This window comes from Pyxicephalus adspersus, chromosome 3 (genome assembly GCF_032062135.1).
Source record: "Pyxicephalus adspersus chromosome 3, UCB_Pads_2.0, whole genome shotgun sequence".
Taxonomy (NCBI): Eukaryota; Metazoa; Chordata; class Amphibia; order Anura; family Pyxicephalidae; genus Pyxicephalus; species Pyxicephalus adspersus.
The window spans coordinates 120,458,892-120,484,966 of NC_092860.1; the positions used below are offsets into that span (position 1 = coordinate 120,458,892).

The 26,075-nt window shown below is 38.1% G+C and overlaps 1 protein-coding gene across 3 annotated transcripts in view; it reads right to left on the minus strand.

Moving 5' to 3' along the window:
• The window catches only part of SLC7A2 (solute carrier family 7 member 2), a 70,461-nt gene extending 48,041 nt beyond the window's left edge, over positions 1 to 22,420 (minus strand). The window contains exon 1 of one of the 3 annotated variants that reach the window (XM_072406179.1): positions 22,266 to 22,420. The gene's annotated coding sequence lies outside the window, so the exon portion shown is untranslated. Of the gene's footprint in view, positions 1 to 744; positions 976 to 22,265 lie in introns of those variants that run through there. The other 2 variants (XM_072406183.1, XM_072406180.1) reach the window with 2 other exon arrangements.
• Between the last annotated feature and the right edge of the window lie 3,655 nt (positions 22,421 to 26,075).

A 26,075-nucleotide genomic window follows, 5' to 3' on the forward strand; every position in this document is an offset into this window, starting at 1 on the left:
TACTGTTGATCAAGAGTTTGGAATTTATAGAGAAGGCTTGTTACATGGAATTTAGCTAAGTAGAGGATATTTCAGCTTGTCACAGGGATAGGAAGAAAGATAGGACAAGATCTCTCCACTGGGGTACAAAACAGGAATCATGATCCAGCAAGAAATCGAGTATCTAAATTCAATGAAAATACCCTTATTGAAACATCAAATCCTTTTCATACTATCACTTACTTATCACATTAGTGGAAAGCTAAATACATTTCAGACAAAGCTGAGCATAAAAAGTTCAGACTGTAGACAAAGACAAAATATAAATTAATCAAACAGGGATATAATGCATCAGAGTTAAACAGCTGTGTTCATCAGACAATATTTATCGGTAACTTGTGTCTTCAGCATGAAATCTACAACATCAAAACGGGTGTAAAAAGAAACTGCATCTCAGTGGAGAGATAGCACGTCATTGAACCTGCAGAACTGAAGAATATAAATCCCAAACAGAAGACTAAAACAGATGCATGTTACATGGTTTATGTCAAGGACTTTGCCAGATCATGATTAATGAATACTACATTAACACAGCACAAGAGTAACAGAATGTTCCACAGCCATTCCCATGTTAAATAAGTGGGAATGAAAAGAATATTATCATCTTTGTTTGAAGAGACCAGGCTGCAATAATTCCAATACTAGAGATGACAGTGAATGGTTATCATTGTCAGGTAAAAACATTTCAGCTTTTATGTAACTTACCTGGATACGCACATTATGTATATTGTACATCTCTCATGATGACACAGGAACATTTTTAAGGTATTCCACCAAAGCCGCATGATAACTTATTTTCTCCAATTTAAATGTTGACAACATCCCAGATTACATGTGTGGTAGACCTGAAATAAGTCCACCTTTTCATGTGCCAGCAGACATTGCTGTCTTCAGCAATATTCTTGTGTCTATGGGAGCCCCTAACTTCATCTAGGCAGCAACTTCACAGGGTAGCATTAGAAAACCTGCCACAAATACCAATGCTTAGACTTAAAACTAACAGCAACTCCAGCCAGTGCCACTCTGTACTTTCCCCATCCCATCTGCATTCCCATGAACTGAAATGTGCTGCCAAGCAGAATATTCGAGTTTATAAACACACAGGCTGATCCAGCTGTCGGATTGCACATCTGACCACCCTCATAAGTCTATGGGCTGCCATACCATTTGAAATCCTCAGGCCCTGATATATCATTAAAACAGCATGGTAATTTTAATCATCAAACACAAGTGAGGCACAGAAAAAAACACTACCCGTTTACAGAATACAACTGGGATAAGCTGATCAAACTTTATAATAGTAGAGTACAGTTTTAAGAGTTGAAGCACACCTGTCAACTTTTTCTTTTACCTCTAATATGAAATAGCACCTCCAAATAGGGGCCATCTGGGCCCTTTATAATATCCACTTCAAATCAGGGAATTTTGTAAAAGTGCCTTGTATAAAAAAGTGTTTACTACATGTGTTTGAAAACTTGTTTGATATGTTTTCCAAGATTTTTGTGATCAGACATTTGTTTTTTTGTGCAGAATGGGACAAGCAATATCCCTTCTGCAGTAAGCATTCCTACCTGCCTGATCACGGTCACAGCTGTAAGAATTTGCTGAGCTGTACATGTGCAGCTTAGCCTTGTTTGTCAGGGATACCTGGCACAACCCTGGTAAATGCCAGAACTAAATGAACTCCAGCGCTTCTGTACACCTGCGGATCTGTACAGGACTTATGTCAACCCTACCCAGCCAATCAAGATGGCAGAAGATCAGAATGAGGAAGTAAGGAAGAAGATAGCAGTTCCCATGACAGAATAGGGACAGGTGAGTTGAGTATCCACTATATGTTAGTGGATACTCACTGCAGTTTATATGACATTCGACCTATACTGGTCTGTCTCTAGTAAATCTCCCACCAAATAATACAATTTTTATTCAGAGTTCCTGGACGGCAAGAACAGATATTCGATCAACAAGGTCTAAGGACAAACAAGGACAAACTGACAGTGAAAGTCCCAAATGTTTTTTGTTATAGCTAAAATGTAGTACAACTCACTATAAAAAAGTATATTACAATTCCTATTCCCCATATGTTGTGGCTCAAAATATTTTCTTCCCTCTGGCTTTTTTTTCTTCAGTTTCTCCAGGTGATTCTGCCCATAACATTTCCTGTCCCAGGCCAACAATGGTCACTCACCTTTTTGTATCAGGACAACAGAAACAAAACTACAGGACCCCTTAACCCTTAAGAGGCAGAACGCCCAGAAATATATCTGCTCATATTATTTCTGGCAGCATTAACAGACATTTTTGCAATTATACATTCATAAAGCTTTCAATCATGCTTTCATAAAGAAAAAAAATTTCTATTGTATCTTAGTAATTGGCATAGTAATCATGAGGATGTATACATAATTAGGTTGGAAAGGGAAGGGATGGCTATTTAGTTGATTTTGAGAGTAGGTGGGAATATAGCTCAATAAATATTAAACTGTCTCTTTATTGTTAGTTTGTACCGGTAAAGGGTAGCGATGCATATACTGCATATACTGTAACATGCTTCTTCCAACAGCAGGGAGAGAAAGAGTGATAAAGGAATGCACCTTCCATATGCTGGTCCATTTATTAGGGTCACTAGTAACTGCTTCTTCACTTTATGGGGGCTGATTTATTAAATCTCTCCAAGGCTGAAGAGGATACATTTTCATCAGTAAAGTTGGGTGAACCAACAAACCTGGAATGGATTTTTAAAAGGCATTTGCTATTTGTTAGCAACTGTTTTCAATCCTGAACCAGATCCATTTCAGGTTTGCTTGATCACCCAGCTTCACTGGTAAAAGTGTAACCTCTCCAGCTAAGGAGAGCCTAAATAAATCAGGCCCATTGTATCAATAAGTATACATGAAAATATATACATACATTTTCTTCACCATCATTTTCCCTCTACTAGTTACATTTCTTTTTACATCTAATATGACAATTTCCTTTTTTGTACAGAGCCTCCAAAATAATTTGTACTTCACAATCATTTCTAATTGACAGCCAATACATTTTCACTTCTTTATTACCTGACTTCAATAGTATGTTATCTATTACTGCACCAGAATAAAGTCTGTTTTGACATGGTAAATTAAAGATTTTTTTCTTATTTTTATATGATAACTACAAAAATACCTGTGTACTACACATTCATGTCTGTTATGAAGAAGAGGTGAAGGAAATCTGCAGTCCTGTCTTAAAATGACAATGCTGTCACTCTATAGATACACTATGGTGGGTATGTGATTTCATACTAATACAGGAAATTTGCTACTTACCAAATCATCAGATGCAAATGAAAGATTTAAACCAATGCACCCATTACATTCAAAAGAAGACAAGGGGACAGATCTGTCTCTTTCTGAGTCTTAAGCTACGTACACACTTCCAATTATTATCGTCGGAAAACGAACGACGAACGTTCCTGCACGATATATATGAACGATCGTATAGCACCGATCTTGCACATAGAGGTAACGACACGATAATATGAAATAGCACAACGACACTCGTTCGTAGATATTGTACACACAATAGATACGATCGTTTAAGCGATAGAGGAACTATGTGCACGTCAGGAAAGTGAACGGACGTTCGATCATCACGCATGCTCAGATCATGGACGATCAACGAACGACCGTACACACGAACGATGTTCAACGATCCTCGCCCAATCCGATCCGCCGGTCCGGTCGTTCGTTTCCACCCATTTCCTCGTTCGTCGGCGTCGTTGGTTACTTTTTTACGAACGATTTTTTGCCCAATCGATCGTTCGTCGTTCGATTGGAACGATAAAAATTGGAAGTGTGTACGCACCTTTAGATATATTGACAAACACCTGTGTTGGACATAACAATCTCTTTAAATTAGCAACATTCTCTGTCCTGCTTTGTTCATCTACTGATACCTTTACAGCACTTTGCTAACTGTAATCTGTATATACAGATGACTCAATCTCTCCACACTGTTGCTCCCCAAACTATTTAAACAGAGACATCTGTTCACACAGTAGTGCAGTGAGAAAAAAAAGCTCATGGCTTGGTCCCTGCCAATTAAAGTCTTCTGCTTATTATGCTGGACATTTGCCTAGTTCTACTTTCCTAAATATGCTCCACTTCCTGCTTTGCAGCGCTCCCTTCTCTGGTATAAGCTAATAAAGAAGTATTCCAAGATTGTTCCCTATTTCCTACAAAGACATTTATTGTTGAATGTAAAGTTAAATGTATTCAGTAAAAGAAAAGTGGTTGAGTAACTTTATTGTGAAGTATTTAGGTAATGAGCAAACTTTATATTTGTTTGTGATCCTGATATGAATAGGGAAAAATGACAGGTGTGTTTAACCTTAACAACATGATAGGATATTATTTGCAAATTAAATTTTATTTTTAGGCTTCACCTCATTCACTAAATTAAAATGTCTTTAGCAAAGTGAACATGTTCTTCTGCTTTAGTAAAGCATCCCCATTCAATTCATTGTCCAGTTATAATAAAGAACATGCAGCAAGGTTGCACTTTGCTATTACTATAGGTCCACAGTAATAGATGCATTGGCCTCAAAGTCTCTGATAGATTGGGCTGTTCCTAACTCCACAACAAACTTGCAGATACAGCGGGCACACCTTTGTACTACATCAGTGCATTGCTTACCATATGACGATCAGATGTTTCTCAACAGTCAAATGTGGTAGGAATAATACATCCATACCCTCCATTCATACAGTATAATATATCCACTTGTTTTCACTAAACCCACCACTTTCTCTAACCAGTCTGGCTCTGCCAGTCTGTTTGCTTGTAGGCTCGTTCATCAGTTCACCCAAAAATCAGCAAGTTTCACCTTCAGCTTACTACGTAGAGACCATATTTCTAAATCCTTCTTTGTTCCCTGTAGTCAACAGGAACTAAACCATACCATTGAAAAAAGAAAACCTGCTGCCCTAAGTCTTTGTTAGCTAGAATTCTAGAAGAAAGCTAATGTTTTGGCAAACAAATTTTATTAAGTATAAGGATGATGAAGTGAATGTACCAATCAGGTTTCAACAAGGTTGATACCATCTGACATAATCCAAACGAAACTTCACTTATTCAACATCATATAGAAGGACAGAAAAGGAAGAGTATTTATTATTATTATTATTATTAATATTATTAAACAGGATTTATACAGTGCCAACATATTACCCAGTGCTGTACATTAAATAGGGGGTTGCAAATGACAGAGGACACAGGAGGAGAGGACCCTGCCCCGAAGAGCTTACAATCTAGGAGGTGGGGGACTTAACACACAATAGGAGGGGAGATAATTTACACAATCTATCCCCTGAATGCACTTCACAATATAAGTCACGATCCATCTGCCTGCTCCATGGAGAGATTTCACTTCACCTATACTGCCGGGGAACACTGTGCTACATTGACTGTTATTAAGTACAGATATTGGTCTTTTTATCTGGTTCACTTCACTAAGTGCAAGCCATCTGCTATTGCCAGTAAAATCAACAAAGATAAAATGTCATGAATAACTAACCATAAAATGAATGCATGGTTGAATCTATCCATATGGACCAATTTCAACAGTTTTAACTAACAAGTTTACAGCTTAACACCCATAAAAACTGAGACTGCAACAACAAATTAGCTCTGTGTTTACACTCTTAACCACAAGTATAATTTGTAATATTAGATATTGTAAAAATAATGCCAATAAAATAAATTGTGTCCAATAAAAGCATTAGTTTAGTCAATGAAGTAAGTTTTCTGAATGAACTATTCTAGGAACATGAAACTACCACTTTCCAACAGGCTCAGCTGCTCACTTAGCATAACATTTGTTTTCTGCATTAAAAGATGGTGGTGGTAGGTACTGGCACTGTGGAACAAGACACTTTAAAGCACACTAATGTAAAATGTAGAGTAATTACTGTAATGAAGCATAGCAAAACATGTGGTAAACAATATTGATTCTTCTGTTATGAACAATCAACTTGTAAATGTCTAGTGAAAGTAGAAGCAATCAATAATGAACAAACTGGCTATAAACTTCTAGTGACTTAGAACTCTGGTTATACAGGATACAAACCATGATTACAATAATACCTATAGCAGACCTATTGGAATAGGGAATGCAGGATGCACATAATCAACATTCTCTGAATACAGAATAGGGCCCATACCGCAACAATTTAGGTGCAGAATACAGTCTCCCTGGTCTCTACCACAATTTTTTTTTGCAGTATTTATCTTCCTAAGCCCACATACAGAGGTGTTCCAAAGCGTCCTAGCATATAAAAATTAGTTAGTGTAAATATGAGATAAAGGCACTTTTGGTGAAAGTTATTATTACATACCATTGTTTATCTGATATGATACCCAAATAATTTTTCTATTAACATGTACACTGAAGAAGGCATTTTGAGCAAAGCTTAGGTAAAAATCTGAAGCCCCAGTGGAAGCAGCTTCCACTAAGACCGTGCCTGTAAAGCATGTTTGATTTGCTATAATTTGTTATTGAGCTGGAATTCCTCAGCTTTTTTTGGAGAGATTTGAGAGTATCCCAAGAAGTGCTTCTATTCTGGTATTTATAGTTTAGACAAAGCTTGGTTAACGTCAGGACTAGCTGGTTGGACCATATACATGCTAGATATTCATTTTCTAGATTGTAAGCTCTTCGGGGCAGGGTCCTCTCCTCCTCTTGTATCACTGTCTGTATTTGTCTGTCATTTGCAACCCCTATTTAATGTACAGCACTGCGTAATATGTTGGCCCTTTATAAATCATGTTTAATAATTTGATAAAAAATCATCTAATGCTGTTAAAAGAAAATTATTCAGGATGATTCTAGGGTGCAAAAACAAATCATCCTGATGGATTAGTTCAACTGATTATCTGTCATCTCCTACTGTGTGTACAGTTTTTTTTGAGACAATTAATAGTTGTACACACAACCATGCATGCATGTCCAGTAGGTATGTGACCTTTAAATTATGACATCTGTAGTCAGTACAGATATGTGTAGAGCTCTGCAAAAAAATTGTTCATTATGGGTTGGTATGTTGTTCATCTTTGCAAACAACTTGCTCTGAACAATTATCTAAAGTGTGCATATTTTTAGTTTTACGAGTGTATAGGGGGCTATTTTCATTATATGTGTGTTGGAACATGTTGTACAAGGAGGAGCTTTCTTCCATCCCTTCCCATCCCATCCCATAGGATGCTGGGGCTGGGAAACAATAAACTATATCCAAGAACAGGGGGATGAAAGGGCACTTGTCTCTCTGAAGTATTGCAAAATCTCCAATCTAATTCATTAGATTCATCATTCAATCATTTCTTTTTCCATATTGAATTCCCAAACACATATTTGTGTATGTTTTAAAAGTAGTTTTTTGAAAAAGAATTCAATAGAAAGAGTTACTTGAAAGTAGAATAGCTAAAGCATCCAAACTATTAAAATAAATATGTTGTTCTTGCCACCAAGAGAGAAACACCAAGTATAACACTTACTTTTGAATTATTGTTATAAAGGTGTTAGGATAGACATAGTAATTTTGAGATGTATAGATTTATATTCCCAGATATCCTGAAATCTATTTCAACAGGTGGCAGAATGGCAGGTGGAGTGGATGATATATTTAAGAAATTGAAGATATACTAATTAAGATATAGAAGGAAAGTTGGGTTAGATAAAGTTACATGATCTGAAGTCATAATAATAAAGTTTGATGAAGTTTGCTGGAGGGTCAACAGTAATGATTTAACATAGGGGATTAATCCAGAAGAACCCAGGGCTAAATCTAATCTCAAAACAGAGATGTGATTAACATGCAGACTGAATTAATAAAAAGTGGCCACTCTTTTGTTTTAACACCTCTCTCCTTTGTTGTTCTCACCTGTCTCCAGCACCCTTCTGTAGTGCTACCCTTGTCTGTCTCTATTGCTCTCGAATGACCCCTTTTTTTTAGCACACAACCATACTGCTTTTCTAATATATATACAATACCTCATCATACTGCTTGCTATGGCGCCTATCGCCACAAACAATGCTACTTATCCGCCTGCAGCACCCTGACCACTGATAAGAACACCGATTAAAGTCTGAATCCTTCTCTTTACTTCCTGCTATATGTTCTAAGTAAACCAAATAGACCAATGTGAGCCTGACAAATTTGTTTCGTGGTTTAGGCATTTATCTTATATTTTAGGCATGGTCTTTATCATGATTTAAACATCTTTGAACATGAAAATACTGCAATTGTTGCTAATAGTTTGTAACCTTTTAAAAACATCTTAAAATATGTCTTGGTATAGAGGGTGTGAAAACAGGTGGGTGTGCTAATTAGAGTATAGGCAAGTTTTTCGGAAGGTGAACAAGATTATATCCTTTTAAGGCACATAGGAGCAATACAAAAAGTGGAAAATCATGAGTTACTTATAAGGAGGAACACAGTATATAGAAGAGCATTTTAAGGTTTTACAAAGTACATAGAAATCACACAAGTTATGGAAAAGTATTGTATTATGAGGTATGAGTATGAGTAAGGTAAAGTATGAGTATTAAAGGTAATACACCAGTGTACAATATATTAGAATTTTAGTCAAAAATTTCACAGTGTTTTCCTATTTTAATGAAATATGTTAACAGGGTATGTCTACAATAAAATGACCTGGGAGGGGTAGGAGGGAAAGTCGTTAACATTCCCAGGACCTTATTTGTTCTTTTTTACAGCTCCCATGTCCATATGAAATTTTACATAGCTATGTAAATACATAAAATAACAAAATGATAAATTCCCAATAAATTACCTTTCTACTTCCAGTACAAAATTAAGCATACACAATAACGCTACACTGTATGAAACAACTAACAATAATAAATAATTGTATATGGCATATTTTTTTACCTTATATGTATTATAAGTAGATTGAATATGCATTTAAATCATAGATCAGACAACCTGACTTGCCTAGGTAACTGGTTTCAAGTTCTAACCACATTCATATTGCTAACTTTATGACCTCTCTGTACAGCTGCATAACATCAATCAATAGCAAGTAACATCAGAATATTCAGCAGAGCTAGAAGTGTATTCAGGACACCCTGTCTACTTACTCTAGAGCATTATTATTACCGTATTTTTCGGACCATAAGACGCACTGGACCATAAGACGCACCAGTTTTTAGAGAAGGGAAATGAAGAAAAAAATATTCTGAAACAAATAGTGTCCTAAAATATTTTATGTGCATTAAAAACCAACAGCACAGTCATAAACACATGTAATCAACCCTGTAAAGTAAACAGCAGCATTTAGAACCATTATTAACATTATTTATATTTATTTATTATATTAAAATCATAAATTATAATATAATACATACATATAAATAATAATTTAAAACAATAATGAAATAATAGACAACAATGTAATCTAAAAATAAAATCAAAATGTACTGTACTTTTATTTTTATGTTGTGTGGTGTTTTTGTACTGTAAAAACCATTTAAAAGCAGATTACATTGTAATCTGCCTTTAAATTTCCCTCCCTGACACACCCCCATACTTCACCAATCACATCACTGGAAGATGACTCATCCTCCGGAGTGATGTGAGGGGGGGGATTTCCCTGCGTGCTCACACAGACAGAGACAGATACGGAGGCTGGAAGCTGCTGGCATGTGTAGAGAGATACATAGCATAATGCAGGATTTCTGCATTCTGCTATACTTCTCTCTGCAAGATGCCAGCAGCAAGCAGAGCTGCGGACACCTGGGTGAGTATTTCCTTTCAGTTGTAATCCGATTGTCATACTATGTAAGACAATCGGATTGCAATATAACATTTGTTTACTTTGTGTTGTGTACGTGTGTTGTGTATGTGTGTGCTTTCCTGCTCCCAGCATGACTTTGTCAGCCAATCATGCTGAGAGTGGGAGGACGCAAGATACCAGAGTGACAGGAGTCACAGTCACTCTGGCCGCGCTGGACAGGAGAAAAGCCGGAGGGGGGGCTACACAGGGGGGACGGGACAGCGGCTGGGGAGGATACCGGAGAGACGGCCCGGGCACAGAGGCTACATTTGGACGATAAGACGCAGGGACTTTTTCCCCCCACTTCTGGGGGGAAAAAAGTGCGTCTTATGGTCCGAAAAATACGGTACTTGCAGACTAAACAGCTATAATAAATGAATAAACCTTAAATATGAATCTTAAAACCATGAAAGTTGCCAGTGCTCATTTTTCCTTTAGAAAAAGCTGGTGACCAGACAGTCATGCTAATTCGCTTCACTTTACGTCACTGTCCTAGAATAAGTATAAAGATTACTGAGTTTGATTTCTGACATGACTAGGGTACTTCAGATGAATCCATAGCCGCTATAACTTGACCAATTTTTTCCTTTACCCTTTCGGTACCCCAAAAAATACACACACCATTCTTGTTGGTAAAAATTGGCCATAGCAGCCCCTTTTATTTAACCATATTACAACATTTATAACCAAACCATTTAACCAACCAGCCACCATCTGTCTGTCAACTGGGAGACAAACACCCTCCTTTTTAGTCCATGGATGTTCCAGTATAACCTCCTTCTTCACCAAGGCATGTCCGCTCCACTTCCCGGCCCCCAGCCGCCCTTACCCCGCCTCGGGGACATTTAGTGGGTTCTACCTCGGAAACCTAGCCTCCACAACAACCGAGTGTCATGCAAGGCAACCACATAACAAACAGTGCCCATACAATTATGGGTCCCACCCCCGTACATTCCCCCATTTTGAATTCTAACTTCCATGGACATTCAAATACTAAAAACCGCCCCCCACCCTAGCTGCTATGACGAATAAAATGAGCCAGCCTTTCGAAAATTAGGGAGGGAGGGTGGGAAACTCTCTTTTGTCCCGTCCTAACCGCTGTCACCCCCCTTCTCACTCCCCCCCTTTTATTTCTTATCAAGCACCAATCAGTGCCCTTAATTTTCCCGCACTTTTCTCTATTTTTTTTTTTTTTTTTTTGCATTTATGTATTCCCTTCCTCCCTGTCATGAGGCCCTCTGCCTATCTGGCTTCAGGCCTACTTTTCTGGCCTGCACACTTTGGGTTACTGAAGTCAATGGGTCAGAAAAATAAAGAGACAACTTATGCTTTCAGTAGATGGTCTGCACTCCTTCATTCATGACTTTTTCTTAAATGCCATGATTTGTATAATCTTTAAATTATCCTACAAAATTGAACACATAACTCTGCTTTTCTGATTCGTATCTGCAGTTCCCTGAACCCCACCAAATACATTAAGTGCTGCTTACTTACCTAACATACAGGCTTCTTCTGTCTGCTGGTCTAATGATGGCACAGGTCCATACTTCTCTACTCCAGTTGAGGTGTTGGGCAGACCTTTCAAATTCATAGAACAGCGTTGGCATGCCATATATCCAATTAACACTTTCACATAATTTCCATGCTGGATAAAAGCCAATAGATGTCAAGAGAAATCAATAATAACAAGTAAAAATAAATTGGTTTCTCAGAACTTCTCAACTCATAATTATTTAATGTTTCAGCTTTGCTCAGTAATAACACACAGGCTCAGACGTGACCTCATACAAATATTATTCTCATTCTTCTGAGTGTGTAGATGCATGGGATTACATAGTTGTTTTACAGGACAGTTGTATTTTGAATTTACATTAAGCTTATGTTATGTGATCAGTTAAGATTTAGTCAAGTTTTTTATTCAACTAATTACACAAAAAAATACCAAGACAGACATGGGATGTTTTTGGAGCATGTTTTCTGTCTTAAAAATATTACAATTTTTTCATCCATGAAAGCTGTGAAAAAGAGCAACTGAACAAAGTACAAAAAAGTGAGAGTTGTTATACAACTAATAAATAATTATTGATGCGATTATGATTGAGATTGATAGTTGCTGATGATACCCAAACCTCCTCTGGCAGCAGCCTAACTGAAGCCAGACATTATGCCTTCTGACAGTTCTCCCTGCCTCTTTACATCATCTCTGGTCTTTAGTATAGTTTCCAATTACCAGTTTTTATTTTGATCATTTCATACTTGGGAACAGTCTGCTGGATTGTATAGAGGGAGTCATCCTACGGGAAAAAAAGCTTGGCTGGAAAGTTGTTGGAGGGATCCAGACATTTCTGCTGGAGGCTGAACTTGTGCCACTTCTAACTAAGGCAGTCCATTGCAATGGCTAGGGGAAAGTGTAATAAGTTAAGTGGAAAATGTGTTTCAAGTATTGAGATCAAGATTCTTAGGCTCTGACCCATGGATCAGTTTTACGATAAAGTGTGGAGAGTGCCATGAATGCAACACAAATTCCTGGAACATGGATTATAAGTGTCCTAGTAACTCAGAAACAGTACAAGGGGTCAGTATCCATGTACGGAGTACATTCCATAAGGGATTGTCCATGTTCTGTTTAAGCAGCTTTGTAATTCTCTAAATGATTAGAAGATTTCTTTTCTCAGTGTCAGTTTAAACTAATGAAATAATGTTTTCTGCCACTCAATAAAAATAAAAATGCAAGAAAGTTTTATGATTAAAATGAAGATACAAGAACCTCAAAATTTTTCTACAAACATTTTTCGTTTAGAATAATTTCCTCTATCATCATTTTGCAATCTGTGTTCGTAAAGACTATAAATAATCACAAGAAAACCAATCACCAACAGCTTTGATTGAACCCACACTCTCGGTACTATGATCCACTTATCGGGGGCCTATTTGTAAGGAAGAACAGAGATGTGGGGCACCTTTCGGCTTGCATCAAAACATGTTACCATAGCATAATGTTACAGGCTGTTAAAGTATTTGGCTGAACACTTTTACAATCTGTAATATTATGACACAGTAAAATGCCTGGAAGAGAGCCATGGCCAACCCATTCTCCTCTCCTTCGTATGTGAATGTTAAATACTATCAACCACAAGAACAAAGAGATTTGGGGATGTACAATAATAGCTATTGCTTGACTATAATGGGGGTTTAAAACTGAAGACCTCAAACTTTGAGGTGCTTATATTATTTATGTTTTATTAGTGCATAGTTAATAATTGTTGTAATAATTTTTCAGAAAGTAATAATAATGATAACTGAAGTGCAGAAAGGGGTCATTCTAAGGATAGCCAGGACTCCATCATCAAAAGATCTTACCTTTAACCTCAACTCAGAACAGTCAGGGAGTTTAAAAACATACTGTCACTGCTAGATTGTTTCCACATTACCATATTGCATTAAAAACTAAAACATATCATTTCTTATTCTAGGACAAGGGTAAAGGTAAAAATAGCAATTAAAACAAGCTGACGTACTTGTTGAAATTGTTGTATAAACACTTCTACAAGTGCATGTGAAAACCACAATAATGTTTTGTGATCTGGGCCTTACAGTTTTCTAACACTGTGAAGTCTCATTATTCCTTCCTTACTGTTGCCTGACAAATATACTGGTTACAGCACACACCCACCTCAAGCTCCACAAGCTTCTAAATTTATCAGCTATGCAAAAAAAAAAAAAAAAAAAAAAAAAAAAAAGTAAGCTAGAGGTAAGGCTGTCCCATGTTTGTTTGTATGTACGCTTAGAGTTGAAGAGATCATCTGTACTGCTTATAGGAACAGCCAGAGGGTATTCATCTAAAATGGCATTTATTTGTTTTTTGTGATTGTAATGCTGCCTTTAATCCCTTGATCAAACTCTGATTTTTTTTTTATTTGCTGACCTGTATTTATGGTTCATAAACTGTGCTAAACTCCCTGGACTAATGTGTATACATAAATTCAAAACATGCAGTTTGCCAGACTTCAAACTGGACTACTTATTGCTCACTGTCAGCGACATCTTTGCTCCTGAACTTACACATTTCCCTAAGCTTGGAATTCTGCCAAAGAAATAAAATACAGAGAAAACAGAGAAAAGAAAGTCGGCCTTGGAAAGTTAAAAGCAGTCTATGTTGTTTATAGCAGGGGTAGACAAACTCCGGCCTTTAGGCCAGATATGGTCTAGCCAGTAGTCCGTTCCAGCCTAATGCCCCCCTGGTCGATCCAGCCTGATCCCAGCTGGCAGGGGTCGGCATACCCGCGGCTCTTGAGCCTCCTTGTTATGCCTCCCTTTCCTATTTACTGCGGATGGCATTACCACTTCCGCCGCTGGAGTAGGGGGACATTACCTCTCCTAAGTATGCATTGCAGAGGAGGGAGATTTCCTTTCCCGGGTGTTCCTGATGGGTGACGGAGCCATCAGCGCGGGACTCGAGAGAGAGTCCAGCCTAGTGTGCCTTCTTGACCTCCTAAAATGGCCTAGTAGCCAAAAAAGTTTGCTGAACCCTGGTTTATAGCATAAACATATGCTTAGCTGACATGTCAAAAGTGAATGCAGCCACCTAGAAAATTACAATACTTAGAATTGTATTTTTATTCAGTATTTATTTTCTGAAAATACTTAAACATTAATTCTTTATTTTAATTAGTTTAGGGATAATATTCGTTTAGGGATTGGCTTCTGCCAAGCTGTCCAGCTGAAAACAGGTAATACAGGCACTGGTCTGGGGGTGGTATAGCATAATATTCATGGGCCCCCAGCTATAACCCCCACTGTATCACCTTTAATGTTGTTGTAGAACAGGGGTCGGGAAACTCCAGCCTTTAGGCCTGATACGGCTTAGCTGGTAGTTTGTTCTGTCCTAACGCCCCCTGGCTGATCCGGCCTAATGCCAGCTGACAACCTACCAGAGCCGGAACTTCGGGGGCCGTATGCGGCTTCTGAGCCTCCATGTGGTGGCTTCCTTTCCTATTTACGGCGGCCGGTGTTAACACTTCTGGCGCAGGGGTAAATAGGGAACATTCCCTCTACTCTGTATGCATTGCGGAGGAGAGGGACTTCCCTTCAGGGGGCGTTCCTGGTGGGGGGTGGAGCCATTAGGGCGGGACTCGAGAGAGAGTCCGGCCTAGTGTGCTTCTGCCTGCCCCTGAAATGGCCTAGTGGCCAAAAAAGATTGCTGACCTGTGTTGTAGAAGAAAGAGATGAGGGGGCATGTATATGGTGGATCTACCATAGTACAAACAATAATGAGCCTATGCACACCCTATTGCACAACCTACAGAGGAAAATGAAATAGAAATTGAATAGAAAATGTTGGAAATATTGGAATAATTCCATCAAATGGATTATTATGACAATACGGACATTTAGATGAAAACTAAACCAGAATATTATATTTCTGCCTACATTTTTTTGATTTCTCATCTTAAAAATATTTTGATCATGTAAACTCTGGCTGATCCTGCTAGAAATGCAGTATTATTGTCATTTCCCAAACTAGAAGCAAAAAATAGTCTTATCTAGTCTTACAGATATATTGAAAACCCGCCATTAAATGACTGGAACATACTATTTACAATAAGTAAGAAAAAGTCCATTCAATAACCAACCACAATGTAATCTTAGGATCAGATGTTTGGGAGTTTTTGTGAGAAGCTCATAAAAAAGTTCCTGACAGTAACTTTTCACTTGTTGAAATGTGTAAGGAATACTGCTTTCAACAACTTTTTTCAGCCAACAGAGCTACAATGAATTAAACTAATAGTAACTTGGTAAATGGAAAAAAAAGGGCGTTGTATTAGATGCCTCAGGAAGGAAAGTGTTCAGGTTAAGTTAGGTCATGCTCTGAAATCTCTGGATACAATCTTGAATCCAACCTTGCAAACAGTTATAACTTATTCACACAGGTAGTTTTAAATTATTCATAAAATCGGTTTTCTAGCATTTTGCAAAAAATCAATTGCTAAACCCTCTCAATATAATAAAACAAATAAGAGTGGAATAATAGTTTAGGTGTGCTCCAGGTGGTGCGGTTGCATTGCAGTTTTTGGTTGGCAACAAGGCCAACATGCAGCGTCTTATGGTCAGTCACCTTCTATAGTTCTTCCAATCCACAGACCTAAATAGGAACACTGTCCAAATGCCTGTTGTTTTTTGACATCTGATGGTCTTTTTAATTGGTTTAATTGGTTTTAAATGTGTTTCTACTTTCTATACTCCTCCAATTACTGTGCAAGACAACCATAATGCTAAAACACCGCCACTATATCAGTTTTCAAAAGACAGAAAAAGTCTACATAACAACTGTAAAAACCTCAATTAGCCACTCCCAGAAACCAAACAGTAGAAATACACACCCTGTAAATGGAAAACCTTCACCATAACTCAACAAGCCCAACTGTGATTCCATAGCCTGACTCGGCACAAATATGGGTAAGTACTGATTAGATGAATCGTCGCCCATCAGTACACTGCTGTCATCTCCTTCAAGATAACTTTCCTATCTACAGAATGCATTGGGAAGAGGGGTACAACACTATAAGTCGATGTTGTAATGGCTGTAGAGGCTAGACGGTGCAGGGGATTCCAGAAGACAGGTCATGACCGGGAACAAAATATGGCATAGGAATGATACAACATAGTTCGCAAATATGTGTGATATATACTAATAAGTTGATTTATTGTTGCTATATGTTAAACTGTGTGGTAAGCAAGCTGGGATCAGCAAAAAAAAAAAAAAATCTTCAGCTGCTTTATCGTTATTAGTATACTTGGTGCATGCACAACATGTCTTTTCTAGACCTTGGCAGGGTCCCTTGAAACGTGAAAGGAAAAGGTGAAAGTAATCAATAGAAGCATATAGTATTTCTGAGTTGGATAGGGTAGGAAAAAAGCAGGCTGCTTTTAAAAAGATTTATTGTCTTTAATATTTTTAAAATATAACATTTATATGTAGATCAGCTTGGCACGAACAAATGTATTGCATGATAATGTTTTAGGAAACCTGATTATGTGTAAAGTTCATAATTATAATATTTTAATTTGTTTATAATTATTTTATATATATATATATATATATATATATATACACACACACACACATAAGGAAGCCATATCTGTTTACATATTTGTAGGCTATATTTCCATTGCAGTAGTAGGGGTTTTACAGCACCTTCATATTGGCTTATATTTTTGCCGACTTCCTGAACTGAAGAACTCCTGTTGAGCTTATCTCAAGAGGTGTTAAATACAGAAGTTAAGTGTAGTAGCTAAACAACAGCTTTAAAAGTAAATACTATATTAATAACTGGAAGGTGAACTATAGAATATAAGGACATATACCAACTAATTATTTATTGATGTGATACATTGTACACTTAAGCTACGTACACTCGTCAGATTTTTATCGCCCGATAATCGGCATCGGCCAATTATCGGGCGAAAATCTGCCGTGTGTACAGTCGGTGTCGTCCATCGTCCGGACGACCGACCTGCCGGATCCACGGACGATGGACGACAGCCGATCGTAATGAAAGTGAAGGGGAGAGCGCGCAGCAGGGTGCCGCTCCGTCGCTCTCCCCCTCCCCTCTCCATAGAGCATGAACGGTGCTGTATGTACAGCACCGTTCATGCATCGTGCACTCCCTTGTCGTTGGAAAGGATCGTGAAAGATCCTTTCCAACGACAAAAATTGGCAGTGTGTACGCAGCTTTAGACATCCCTAGCAAGGAAATGTCACTTAGCCTTGATGTGAAAGCAATCACAGAATCTCCTCTCTGTCTGATCAAGTGTCACCGATTAAGCAACCATATATAAAGAGCAATGAATAACCCTATAGGTTATATTTATGCTTGATGTAAAAATAAACATTCCATCACTACCGGATGTAGCCGGTTGTTCTGTAATATGAACAGATATACACATGTAATTGAGAGAGCTTTAGGCAAAAAAAAAAAAGGGGGCTGTTTTCAAGACGAATTTAGGCTGTTTACTAAGCAAAATGAATTATGCCCCTGCATGGTAATATTACCTAACTTACTGAATACATTGGAAATACATTTTGAAGATCCAATCACATACAAGGCAATTTAAAACAACATAATTGTTGCTTGTCCATGATTGGATCAATTAAGGTTTGCGCCATTCCCAAAATGAAGTGAATTATGCCTTGCAGAGTGACAATTCACTCTGCTAAGTGAACCGGCTAAACGCCTTTATTAAATTTACCCCACTAAGAACTAAATGTGCTAGATGAACAGCTATTTACTCAGGTCTCAGGTTCTTTTTTTGCTTTTAGATAATTCAGAATACAAGTCTCTCCGACCTTTAGTTTTTTATATAAATATAAGATTACAAATGCAGACTGAAGCAAAATGTGTTCATTATTGCAGTTTACAGGAACACTCAATCTCTTTACCAACAAACAATTCTCAGCTGAGCCCAGCTGTCTTGTTTGTGTGACTACTGCCTAATGCCTAATATACACATGTAGTTACTGTTACCTGAAATGATCATTTGTAATCGTTTTAGGTGGTTTAGGTACCATGAGTGACCTCACATGCTGCTTGGCAATCTGTAGTGCAGTGTGTTATGTTTTATGGAAAGCATAGACGTGCTCCTCTGAATTCTTACTCCAACAATAGTCCAACAATAACGGTCATTAGCAGACAATTGTTAGTTATCAAACACATCAGATCAGCCTTTCTTGACTTTTTTAACATGAGGAACCTTTGACATACCTTTCAAGTCCTGCTATAATTACTATATCTACATTAGCATGCTGGTCAGTGAGAGGAACACCTCTTACATTGCTAACCAGTGGGAGGAATGTCATTCTTACAAATACCCAAAAAATATAATTGGAGTCAGGTATGCTGACCTGAGACGCAATTGATTGCACTTTGCTCAAGAAACCCCTAGCAACCTCTGGAGGAACCCCAGCACTCCACAGAACCCTGGCTGAGAAACACTGCACCAGATCATTATCGTTGTCCTTGATGATATTGAGGAACACCTACACTAAGCCAGAATTTCCCAAGACAACCACCAACTGGTACTAATTGTTCCAGTGACAAAAATCTAGACCTAATTTTTGCTAACTGAAGGTAAATGAGTTAAAAAATTAAAGCAGGTCCGTGGCTGGCAACACTCTACACCTCCCTCTGTCCTCTCCTGATACTAGGCTTTTTTGTGTTTCAGAATTCTATGGGCCCAATAATACCTGTTCCCTGTTGAGCATTGCATTGAATAAAGCATTAATTTCTTACTGCAGTGCACATTGTGGGGATTACTTTGTTGCTTTGTTTTTCATTCTAAATAAAAAACTACAATGCATTAAAGCAATGCAGCTCAACACATGTACATTGCAGCATGCAAAAAAAAGAAACAGTACTTAATGCAATGACCATCAACCTGTTAATGTGCATGCATTAACACAATACACCAGGATGTCTCCCCTCCATAACATAATTCGCTTTAAAACATAATTCAAAGTTTTTAGGTAAGAAACTGAAGTTTGTAAAGGGAACTTCCCTTGAATTTCTTTCTCCTTGTCCCTGACATAGGTATGGGCAAAAAAAAACACATTTTAGGGGTACAAGGAAAGAAGGCAGAACCTCGGGCAGGTTTTCTTTTCTGTTTGCACCCCAGTGGGCAGACTTCCCCTAAAATCACTTTAAGCCCCAATAAAATTACATGTTTTCTGGTTCAGTGTTTTTTTTTATTTTGGGGGACATTGTTGCTTTTAATTTTATATATTTTTTTTTGCTTTAATTGGGGTTAGAAAGTGCACCAAACCTAACATCATATATAGACATGCTAACATAATTATTTTGCATACTAAACAAACAGTTTAAACAAAACTTAGCTACGTTCCAACTACTAATAGTTGAAGATATTTATGTTAAAGCAGTCAATTCATTTTATATCACCTCCTAACCTACTGTACCAGAATGGCCCATTTCTAGCAATGCAGAAATGCAAATCTAGCCCCTCAATAACTGACAGTAAGCTACAGTGCTTTCGGATGCATGTGCATTGGGATTCTATTGAGAATCAATGAAATTCCAATGCAACATGTGAAAGTCTGGTGATCTGTTCAGAAGTATCCCTCTACATTGGTGGTCAGTAAAAAAAAAATACCCCTTACATTGGTTGTCTGTTGAGAAGTTGTCAGTGGAGATGTTGCCTTCACAATGGTGGAAGGAATGGTGCAGGAACAACATGTTACATTTCTGGTCAGTGAAGGAGTTCATCCTAGTGTTGGTGGTCAGTAGAGAAAGGCCCTTCTTACATGGCTGGATAGTGAAAAAAATGACCCATTGCAGGAAGATAAAATTTCAGGGGTATCAATGTATATACTCGCCTGAGAAATGTGAGGCTTCACTGGTCTTACACTGCTGGCTCTGCAAGTAAATTTGGTGCTGAAACCAGGCCAGCACTGACAGGTGGGATGATCAATTCACCTCTACTCACAAGCAATCCCTAGCAACCTCTATAAATTCATTACTAATCCCCTCCATTACATCCACAACCAAGGGGTAGATGCAGGGTTGGTCATAGCATGACTAGGGTACCAAGGAGATTGAGAAGTTCTCTGTTTGTCCTGGTGACCAAATGTATTGAACCAGAAAATGAAGGGGAATCTTCCTATATAAACACGCCATTCCTATTCTTACTTTTGAACTGACATATAGGCAGCAAAGCAGATGTTTACGTAGAGAGACAGGAGCCAAAAACCCACTTACCTTCAATCCCGCAGGGCAGTTCGATCCAACCTGAGGGTTTCTTCCATCGGGTCCAGTGTCATCCCGGCATCTGTCTTCAGGCCGGCGCTACGGAAGCCACCATCTTCGCCACTTCTTCCGGGTTCTTCTTCCTACGTCATCCGACCCAGGCGCGAGATTGGTTGATGAAGGTTGGAAAAAATCTTGCCGATCCCACTGCGCATGCGTGGGGATAGCCAATTTTTTCCCTTATCACCCAAGATCCCTCCCCTCCGTATGCATGGCGGAGGAGAGGAAATTCCCTTCAGGGGGAATCCGGCCTAGTGTGCTCCTGTCCACCCCTGAAATGGCCTAGTGGCCAAAAAAGTTTGATGCTGCACCGGGGAGGTGCTGTATTTTTTTTTTAAAAGGGTTTGCAGTTAAAAAAAAAAAAATATTATTAATTGTTACTTTTTATTAAAGGGCTGTCTACCCTTTTACGAAAAAGTGAAAATTCTTTTGTTTAGGTACACTTTAAGTAAAGGTGACTACTTTATTTTTGTAATAAAATGATCCCTTAAATTTATCTTATCTATCACTTCTATAGCTCCCAGTTTCCAATTGTCCTCTTTAATAATACCATTGGTACTAAATGAAGCCCCACTGCAAGGGTAGTTTTGAAATGCCAGAAGAGATCTGCTGTACACATTTTTGTCCAGTTTTGTCATTTATATACCACTGGTGAGAATTTCCCACCCCTCAGACATAACAGCAAATGAGAGGAAATCTGTCCAAAGTAAAGAATAAATTCCCCCAGTTTTTAATTGGAGGTTAGAAGATTCCACCCTCCATTCCCACTGAAAATGTTGGATTTTTTCTCTTTCCTGTGACAGTGGCTCACAATAAGGTCACAAACAGCAGTAAAAAAACCTAATGGGGACTCTGTACCCTCATCACTCTAAATCTAAAACCTAAAAAAAAATTAAATTAAGGCTAAGGCTTTAGATAATCTTTTGCTTGGAAACTTTCTGCAGGTGCCCTTGTTCCACCTCTGTTCCTCCCATCCTCCTGTATTGTAAATTGGCACAACTAACTTTGCAAGTTTATAAAAGTGCCCTCCAACACTATAGAAGGTCTGCTGTTATGAGAGCAGTCTGATTGTGAATGACATTGTTCTATGAATAAAAACAAAAAGATCTGATGTTTACAGACATATTTAACAATAGTGCATAATAAATAATACAAACAAACCAAATAGTACCATGGATTAAAAAATAAAATAAAAACGGTTATAAATAAATAAATTAAAATAAATAACTCAGACCAGTATGTGTTTGGTAAACAGTAGCTGTCAGGAAGGAGTGTAAAAAATGTGAATAATACAGGGTCAATACCACTACTAAATAGAACAATTCTGCAGAACCAGATCAGCTAAACTCTATGCAATCTCAACATTTTCTATTTTGCTGATTTTGTAATGTTCATAAAGTGACATGGTGACAATGTGCATTGCATGGATGTGCAGAGTAAAAGATCATCCCATATGTGAGTGGGTACTCCTTCCTTCAAGACACACCTTCCTAAAAAAAAAGTTCACCCCTTGCATGCCAAAAAAGCTGCAGCTCCTGCAATAAAGGGGGGTATAGAGAAGTGGAGGGCACTCACTGTTTAGGGGTTTCTTCCAGGATCTGGACTCTCACATAGGGATCCTTGCAAGAATCTGGCTGGATCTGGCAGCAGATATGCACCACGTTAGTGTGCAGCTACACAGGGTGTCGGGTGTCTTGACAAGCAGCATGGAAAGCAGGGGGTGGTGGGGAAGGAGGTGCACTGACAGGGCCAACACACCAACCAGGATCCAACCAATCATAAGTACAGAATGAGCAGCACGGGGATCCGCCTTTTCTTTAGCATGTGTGACATTTTTTCTCTTTTCTTTTTTTTCTGCAGATAGATTAGTAATGTGTTCGGAAGGACTGGAAGTTTAAAGTGCTAGTGAACTCCATTATTATGCATGCATTGCAGAGACCAGTAAAAAGTCTTTTTCTGCATTGAAGAAGTAAATACAAACAGCCCAGGCTAAAGATAGCAATTGTCTTCTGACACCAATGCCCTTTTCAGCAGGCTGCTAGTAGCAGCTCTCTACACAGAAGCACAACAGCAAGATTTTGGAGAGTCAGAAGAAGAGGAGGCTTACCTCCTCCTAAATTTAATTAGGCTTTAAAGCAGAACTAAAATTATAAAGCAAACAACTGAAAACATGTTGCTTTTTGCAGAAGGAACAGGCAATGTTCCTTGTGCAATAAAATAAATTCATCTGCCTTTTCACTATTTTTGTAACTAAACTTCTTGCTCCCTCACCTGCACCTTCATCCAGTCTTTTTCCAGGTTTGGGATCTTTAGCTATCTTGATTGGCTAGGCTGGAATGATGTCACTCCTGTGCGTGGGAGTTCGCCTATTCCCGGTGCCTGTGCATGCCATATACCATGTATGTATTTACCGGACCCCCAACTCTTGTCTTTGCCCCTGAAGCCCCCTAGGATCATTTTTTTGTTTTTTTATACTTACCATTTTAAAATGTCTTCAGGCTAATTATGTGATGTGCAGGGTGTTTTTTTTCAGGTAATGAGCAATCCCCACAAATGTAGAGAATGGCACCAATAAGACAATATTTGCACCATTGTCTGCATCATTTCGCTATGAGTGCAGAACAATTTGCACATGTCTGTAGAGTAAATCTTTAAACAACAACCATGAAGCTTTTGGGAACTACGGTACAATCTACTGCAGCCACATGCAAAAAATTGTTTCCAACCACTTCCATTCACTTGAATTGGATCGTAGTTGAACCTCTATCAGAATGCTGCAGCTCACCGTCGGTTTGAAATTGCCCCCAAGTCTTCCAGTCATCATTCAAGCTGGGGACATCCTAAGGTGAAATAGAATTAGAAGTGATGGAACTGGCAAGAAGGTAGTATAGAGAGCAAGAAGGGAAGTATTACAAGAAGGTTAGTATTGAAGCCACAGCTGCTTTTATATTTTTAAACCATCTGGTGCACCACTTAAAAAAGGAAAGTTGGCATTTGCGAAGTCTGCAATAAGAACAGCACCCACAAGGATTATCAGTGTAAAAACTTTTCATCTTGAGCTACGCACTGTGCCCAACATATGGTAAATGTCTAATGTAAACTGACACTATAAAATTAGATTTATGGAATTATTTTACTCTTTCAGTAAATAAAATACATTTTTTTCAGTGTCTTTTTTCTTATCTTAAGATAAGTGCAAAACCACATTATGTACTAGCCCAAGTCCTCTGCAGTCTGCAGTGTTGCTTCAACAAGCACTGTTGCCATATCAATGAAAAAAGTGTTTTTTAATAATGTATACATGAGAATTATTTTAGTTTTATTATTTTTTTTTCACTGTAGATCAGACATTCTTAACCAGGGTTTCTCCAGAGGTTTCAGAGGGTTTTCTCCTCTATCTGTTCCTTTTCCTGTGTTTGTTTGACCTCCTATTTAATAGTAAATGGGGCCAACACCACTTGGTAGAATCAGCTGCATAACTCAATGTATTTGGTTGTCTAGGTACCACTGTTGGAGTATGGGGGACATTCATTCCATTAGCCACTAATTGAAAAGGCTTTTTTTCCCATTAACTCCCAAATAATTCGTTTTAGGAGGGTTTTTCCAAAGGTTAAAACAATTGAAAAAGGCTGATGTAGATGGTTCATGCATTAGGGTGTTTTAACTTTTTCAGAGTTTGTTTATTTGGCATATTATTCTACTGAATTTGAATATTAGTACAATTAAGAATATGCCAGATTAATTTGAGAGGGTCCTGTGGTTGGCAGATTCTAAATGATAGGTATTCAGGGGTAAGACACTGGCACTATGCCAAAGGGAGGCATGCAGAGGGTATGAAAGGAGGGAAGAATGAGCAAAGGTGGAGTGCAAAGGGTATGTCAACAGGAAGTATACCTGGGAAGAGCCCAAAAAGTAGAGGAATAGGCAATATGTGCATTGAAGGAATGTGGAGAGAATACCAGCAGGCCCAATTTGCAGAGGAGTATAGAAAGTGTGAAAGCAGGCAGTATGTGCATGCGAGTAGTGTAGAAAGTACTAAAGTTAGCAGTATGTTCAGGGGAGGCATTCGTAGGGTTTGTGATTGGGCAATATATGCAGGGAAGGCATATTGAGGGTATGATGGTAACCAGTATGAGTGGGATAGGATTGTGGAAGGTATGTTGGCATGCAATGAGCAGGAAAGTAGTACTTTTCTACAGAAGCTAAAATCTGTTCTGTCTGGTTTATTCAAGCTCGGTCTAACCTGTCAGACTTATATATAATTACTTTCTCAAGTTCATGTTCTATTATTATGTTACATTTTATTGCTAATTTTCTCATAGCTATCAAGTATGAAAAATTAAAATGTAATTCATTTAAAAAATATTCCCATTGCAAGAACTGTATTTGTTATATTTAACAGTACGTAAAGCTGAACTCCATGAAAACATATAAACATATATCGTTACTGTTTCTCACCTGGAGGAACTGTTCCTTGGAACCAAATTTTTACTTCCCACTTGCCCCAACAAGTATCCTTATTTTTTGGTCTGATGCATGGACCTCAATAAACAGTTTTTAGAAAAAAAAAATAGAAAGCACATTTTCTGTTCCATGAAATTGGGAGGGTAGCAGGGGTGTGTCCTGTCTGCATACTTAGCACCTAAAGATGCTCATTATTCATATCTCAGAAAGTTGCAATGTACATATGAGAGACAGAAATTACGTATCTGAATGTGAAGTGCAAAAATCTGTATAAACACTTCATTTTAAGTATACATTTGAATGCTTCATTCAAATTTCTAAATTTAGTGCTATACTTATCAAACACTTACAACAGCCTCAAAAAAAGAGTGTTTATTACTTTACTTGCACAGACATAGATTCAAAGATAACACACTGTAACGTAACCATTGTGTGACAATAGTAAAAAAAAAACCCTAATAAACTGATGAAGTACTTGTCATAACTTATATTAGGTTACTGTCATTGCCAACTTTTTTGAAGTTGCAATTGTAATTTATTTTTCTTGCTTCATTAAACTTGGCTGAGAAAAATGAGAGGAGCCTTAACAAATCAGCAGCAACTGTCATATTTCTGTCTTGACAGTTTTCTTCTCTAAAGCTGCGTACACACTTCCAATTTTTATCGTTGGAAATGAACGACGAACGATCGATTGGTCAAAAATCATTCGTAAAAAAAGTAACCAACGACGCCGACGAACGAGAATAGTCGCTGGAAATGAACGACCGGACTGGCGGATCGGATTGGACGACGATCGTTTACCATCTATCGTGTGTACGGTCGTTCATTGATCGTCCATGGTCTGAGCATGCGTGATGAACGAACGTTCGTTCACTTCCTGTCGTGCACGTCACTTCCTGTATCGCTCAAACGATCGTATCT